This window comes from Pseudochaenichthys georgianus, chromosome 16 (genome assembly GCF_902827115.2).
Source record: "Pseudochaenichthys georgianus chromosome 16, fPseGeo1.2, whole genome shotgun sequence".
NCBI classification, from domain to species: domain Eukaryota; kingdom Metazoa; phylum Chordata; class Actinopteri; order Perciformes; family Channichthyidae; genus Pseudochaenichthys; species Pseudochaenichthys georgianus.
The window spans coordinates 41805505-41812186 of NC_047518.2; positions in this window are offsets into that span (position 1 = coordinate 41805505).

Genomic DNA, 6682 nt, shown 5'->3' on the forward strand with positions numbered 1-6682 from the left:
CGGCATTGAGGTCAGGGCGAATGTAGGATGAGAAAGCGGAGGAGGAACACCATCCGAGTTGTTGCAGGGATGAGGATGAGACGCCTTGATTAGCAGCGGAAGTAGCTGCGCCTATTCTAAAGGAGTGCCCCGTGTATAGAAGGGGTGATAACCCGGATTGAATGAGGACTTGTTTTAAATAGACATTGAACTGTCGTTGAGTTAAAGGAAAATTCCCTGAGATAAGGAATAATGGTGAGAGAGGATTAGAGGTAGGTCTAAGCTGTAGGAATTTGATCATGGCCTTATAAGGGCAGAACTGGGAGTCGATGCGGGCGGCGATGACGGAGCAGGCGCCGCCGCATTTGGAGTGTTTAAGGCAGAGGTTCCGGAACGTCTTGTGGGCTGACTGCGGTGATCTATGGATGAAATGAGAGATTAACATGTGGATTAAACAATCGGACGGAATCACTGCCGGGCTTACTGTACATCATAAGATGCTGACCAAAAGGTCGACGGCCGGAATCAGCGCCGGACTTAGGAGAACACTACCACTAAACAACGGCCGGAATCGCTGCCGGGCTTACTGTTCGCTGCCGGGCTTACTGTACATCATAAGATGCTTGACCCGAGAGCCGACGGCCGGAATCAGTGCCGGGCTTACGTACTACCACTAAACAACGGTCGGAATCGCTGCCGGGCTTACTGTACATCATAAGATGCTGACCCGGAAGTCGACGGCCGGAATCAGCGCCGGGCTTACGTGAACACTACCACTAAACATTGCCGACACGATGGTCGATGACCTGCGATGCAGGGTTAAATGTGCACAGATGAACACTACCACTAAAATGCATAAATACCAGGGAAGAGAGATCTTGGATGGCCGTCTGGTTGTTGTAGGGATGAGGAATAATTACCTTGATTGCGGCAGGGTTGTTGCACCTATCCTGGACGAAGCCCTGAAATGCTATTAAGACACCACCACCAGTTATATGCATGTTTACCATAGGTAAACTGAAGAGATCTTGGATTGCCGGCACGAGTCGATGTCCGGGGGAAGAGGGAGATGTAGACAATGTAATGCAGCTGTTAGCTTGAGTACAATGATACATGAATGTTATACCCTGGCTTATCGTAAGCCATGTGAGCATGAAACCAATATAAATGAGTGCAATATGCGCAGCATAAAATGATGTATGCTTAGGTAAATACTGAAACATGACCCATGATATGGGACTAGCTTAATTAGCAGTTTAATTACGCCACGGTGAGACATAGATGCACTTGATTGGGTGATTAGACTGTCTTCTATCATCTTACGTGAACTTCTCTTTCTCCCTGAAAGAAACCCCCCAAAAAACCACGGATGGGCAGCATCCGTGAATAAAAACGAAGACTCATTGAGTGTCTGAGTGAGTAGATACGGCCGCTGCTAATGTGTGGCGTTAATGGGGGTGGGGGGGGTGGTTCGAAAGATTATTTGCCACGTGGTTCCTGGCGCGAGGTACTGGCAAAGCTGCGGTTGCGCCTGGGGCATACAGACCTCGGATGAGCGTCCTTGCAGGACTGCAGATGTGGAGGAATGTACGATATGGGTGGTAGCAGATGTTTTCGTTAAAGTTATGACAAATCGTCTCGTATTGCCTATGCTGCACCTGACGGCTTTGACTATTATTCCCGGAAAACAGCGTGGGAAAGACTCTAGCCCAACAAAATAAAATACTCAGTTACCTCTAATCATTAACCCATGTTTGTATAATTTAGTGAACTCTGTGTGTTGCTGCTAGCATACATGACACCTGACGTGGAAACGTTACTCGTGGATGGGGCTACAGAGCTGCTAGACAGTCGAAAACGGTGCATTCCTCTGTCTGAATGTGCTGCACTTTTGATAAATGTTTAGACAAAAGCTAAACTCTTATTGCACTTTTGGCAACGAGCATTCTCCACGTCGAGACGGGTAAAGTTGAACCACACCTCGGAGCACGTTCTCTCCGCCACCTCCGCAGAGTGCTCCGCTGCATGTAGCAGCTGCGTGTGTGTAAACTGCCCCGCCCCCTCGCACGCAGACCGGGGAGAGAGATCTCGTCTGATCGAAAATACATCATAGACGCATTTGTTTGTCTTTTGCATATTAGAAATGAGTTGGCGCCATTCATTTCAGGTAACGCTGTGTTGAAGCTTGAAACTGCGTTAGTTACTGAGCATTGTAATGGGTAGTAATTACCCGACTGCATTAGTAATGCAAGTAATACGTTACTGAAACTCCATACTGTAACACGTTACACCCAACACTGCCTGGAACTCATCTTACCCTGAACTAAAGGTAGCAATGCATCGTATTGAACTTCCTGTCGGCTCCCAGACCGTAGTCGGGAAACTACTTATTACTAGAAAACATGAATCCTAGAAAACATGAATCCCGCTCGCTCTGCCATACCATGCCCAGCACACCTGTGCGCGCCACACCCCTCTCTCAACGGGGTAGTGATCTCGCTCTGCATGCCCCGAATGTCATGACAATATAACGAAACATCTCGTGAATTGCTGCAACTGCCTCTTGCCAGCGCTACCCTGACGCCTGTTTTAGAGTGAGGCGCAGGAGGAAGTAGCTTCAATGGGATGTAGCTTGAGCCCTGCCTGCCTGCAGGAGGGGTTGTGGTTTGAAGTCAGAATGGGTAAAGCTTCGCATGCGATGAGGACCCGTTCCGCGTGAAGCCGGAAGCGCCGCATTTGAGCGGCCCTGAAGCCAGTGATGCCCTCTTGAGAGACTGAAGGCGTGCGTCAATTGTTTGGGTGAAGTAGCCCGTTTCCATTAAGCCGGAGGAACTTCCGTGGAGCCCGATTTCCTTGTTTTTTCCTCCCGCGTCCGGGTTTGCGGGGCGGCCGGCTGGAACCGCTAGCTGACTGGGGAACGCCGCCTGTAGCTTAATCCGCCAGACTGCGGAGCTGATGAATAATGCCTGGAGCTGGGACGAAGCCCTGCTGCTGCTTGCGCGTTGACACCTGTAAGACAGCTGATAGGAAAGGGGAGAGCATATATAGAGGGATTAATAGGTGCGATAATTAGGCTTGTAAATGGATGGGCGTGATAGGTTAGCTGAGGAGTGGCGCTCCCTGTCATTTAGATGCAGGGAGCAAGTATTGCCATGACGAGCAATACGGAGTGTTAGGTCTTCCTGTCTGAACTTGCGCTAAGCTTCATAAGACATCTGAAAGGTTTCTTACCCAAAGTTACATCAGAAGATCAATCCCCATCATGTCTGTAAGAGTGGTATCTTGATAAATGAAGGGCCGCAACAATATTAAAGTTCAAACAACTAATGTATGTCTGGAGGCCCAAACAAAGACCAGTTTCCTCTGTATGCCTGAGCCGTTTATGTGCTTTTCCTGTAGAAAACATTAATAACAAGTCTTCCTTTGGCAACAAATACAATAAGACAGAAAGAGAACCTTGTTAAGGCCAAACATTTCACAAACATGTCTGATATTTACAAAAAAGTTCTGACAGGGCATATTTAGAGGCAGTCTACTTGTTTTGCCATAAAAAACACAACTATTTCTGTCATTTTATAACTGAATTAAGAATGGAAGTTTGCCTGCTGAAAGCTGAATGATATGCAGTAACAATTGTATTTCAAAGCTTCCAAATATAGGAAGAACATTTTCCAAAGACTCTTAAAACATTGCTGGCCTCTAAAGGCAAGGCAAGGCAAGTTTATTTATATAGCACTTTTCAACATAAGGCAATTCAAAGTGCTTTACAAAAAATGAAAGACATTAGCATTAAAAAAGAAAAGCTAATAAAATAAACATTAAAAGAAAAAATACATGGATAAAAGTTACAGTGCATATGAATAGTTCAATTAAAAACAGCGACAACAAGAAAAGTCTTCAGCCTGGATTTAAAAGTAGTAAGAGTTGCAGCGGACCTGCAGGTTTCTGGGAGTTTGTTCCAGATATTTGGAGCATAATAACTGAACGCTGCTTTACCATGTTTAGTTCTGACTCTGGGGACAGAAAGCTGACCAGTCCCCGAAGACCTGAGAGATCTGGATGGTTCATAATTTAGCAGGAGGCCATGCAAGGCAAAACATCTTTGAAAAATCCTGTTGGAATAATATCAAGGCAGCAGGAGGAGGATTTCAGAAGTTGTATAATGTCCTCTAGGTTTTTATCATTAATCTGATGGAATTGTGTCATGATGTCTGAATTGATGTTAAGTGGAAACACAGACAACACATTTGCTGTTCCTGATGCAGAGGCACTGACTGCTTGTCTGATTTTCTGAATTTTGTCAGTGAAAAAGGAGGCAAAATCATTGCACGCCCTGGTGGATAGAAATTCAGAGGCTACTGACACTGGGGGGTTAGTTAGTCTGTCGACGGTAGCAAACAAGGCACGTGCGTTTTTTTTTTTGGTAATGATGTCAGAGAAGAACGATTGTCGTGCATTTTCAATTCCAAATTATAAAGGCCAAGTCTCTCTTTATAAATGTCAAAGTGAACCTGGAGATTTGTTTTTTCGCCACCTGCATTCAGCCTTTCGACATTCTCTTTTTCTGTTTTAACGGTCATTGCCTTTCTCCATGGAGATATTTTCTTCCCAGCCACTTCCTTTACCTTAATTGGAGAAATGGCATCTATAACATTTTAAATTTTTTAATTAAAATGATCTAGCTCATTTACTGAGGTGTTAGCAGGGGCAAGTGTGGAAGAAAAATTCTGAGTAAACATTTCCCTAGTATTTTCAGTTAAATATCGCTTTGTGGTTACCTCTTTTGAACATTTGTGTGAACAGAAATAGAGCTCTCAAAGAAATCACAGGAATGGTCAGAGAGCGCAACATCAGTCACCACAACCTTAGAGATATTCAGACCCTTTGAGATAATTAAGTCCAGAGTGTGCCCCTTATTGTGCGTGGGCTCCGTCACATGCTGAGTCAGTCCATAGCTATCACAAGTCATCAAAAAAGCTTGCACAGTATTTGGGTGGTCTATAGATATTTAGGAACAGAGCTCGAGAGGAGCATTTCAGCTGAAGGGCCACATATTCAAAAGAATCAAAGTTTCCATACGATGTCTTCCTGCATTGAAGGGAATCATTGAACAGAATAGCAACTCCACCCCCTTTCTTATGCATTCTTTCCTGACTCATAAAACTAAAGTTGGGAGGGGTTGATTCGATAAGAACAGCTGCACTGTTATTTTGTTCAATTCAAGTTTCTGTTAAAAAAAATAACAAGATTGTGCTCAGTGATAAAATCATTGATTAAAAATGTTTTTCCTGCCAAAGACCTGACATCACGCCCCTCCGTGATTGGGAGGAACGGCCCCCCTGATCTGAACCGGAGTGGTGGTTTGTTACTGGACTTCTGTGCTAGTCATGGATTGGCCATAACAAACACCATGTTCGAACATAAGGATGCTCATAAGTGTACGTGGTACCAGAGCACCCTAGGCAGAAGGTCCATGATCGATTTCGTTATCGTATCATCGGACCTGAGGCCGTATGTTTGGACACTCGGTAAAGAGAGGGCGGAGAACTGATCACCATCTGGTGGTGAGTTGGGTCGAGTGGCGGGGGAAGCCTCTGGATAGACCTGGTAAGCCCAAACGTGTAGTTCGGGTGAACTGGGAACGTCTGGAGGAGGCCCAAGTTCAGGAGGCCTTCAACTCACACCTCCGGCGGAGCTTTTCGGGCATTCCTGTGGAGGTTGGGGACATTGAACCAGAGTGGTCGGTGTTCAAAGCCTCTATTGCCGAAGCCGCGGTGGGGAGCTGTGGTCTCAAGGTCTTAGGTGCCTCAAGGGGCGGTAACCTCGAACCTCCTGGTGGACACCGGTGGTCAGGGAAGCCGTCCGACTGAAGAAGGAGGCCTTCAGGGATTTGTTATCCCGGGGGACTCCCGAAGCAGTTGCAAGGTACCGACAGGCCCGAAGGGCAGCAGCTCATCCGTGGCCGAGGCAAAGCAGCGGGTGTGGGAGAAGTTCGGAGAAGACATGGAGAAGGACTTTCGGGCGGCACCAAAGTTGTTCTGGAAAACTGTCTGACACCTCAGGAGGGGGAAGCAGGGAACCATCCAAGCTGTGTACAGTAAGGATGGGACGTTGTTGACCTCAACTGATGGAATGTTGGGACGTTGGAAGGAACACTTTGAGGAACTCCTGAACCCGACAACTCCGCCCTCTATGTTAGAGGCAGAGCTGGAGTATGACGGGGGATCAACGCCAATCCCGGGGGGAGGGTCACTGAGGTCGTCAAACAACTCCACAGTGGCAAAGCCCCGGGGGTGGATGAGATCCGCCCGGAAAATGCTGAGGCTCTGGGTGTTGAGGGACTGTCATGGTTGACACGTCTCATCAACGTTGCGTGGAAGTCGGAAACGGTACCGAAGGAGTGGCAGACCGGGGTGGTGGTCCCCCTTTTCAAAAAGGGGGATCAGAGGGTGTGTGCCAATTACAGAGGCATCACACTACTCAGCCTCCCCGGGAAAGTTTACTCCAAGGTACTCGAAAGGAGGGTCAGGCCGATTGTCGAACCTCAGATTGAGGAGGAACAATGCGGATTCCGTCCTGGTGTGGAACGACGGATCAGCTTTTACTCTCGCAAGGATCCTGGAGGGGCCTGGGAGTACGCTTATCCGGTCTACATGTGTTTTGTAGACTTGGAGAAGGCGTATGACCGGGTTCCCAGGGAGTT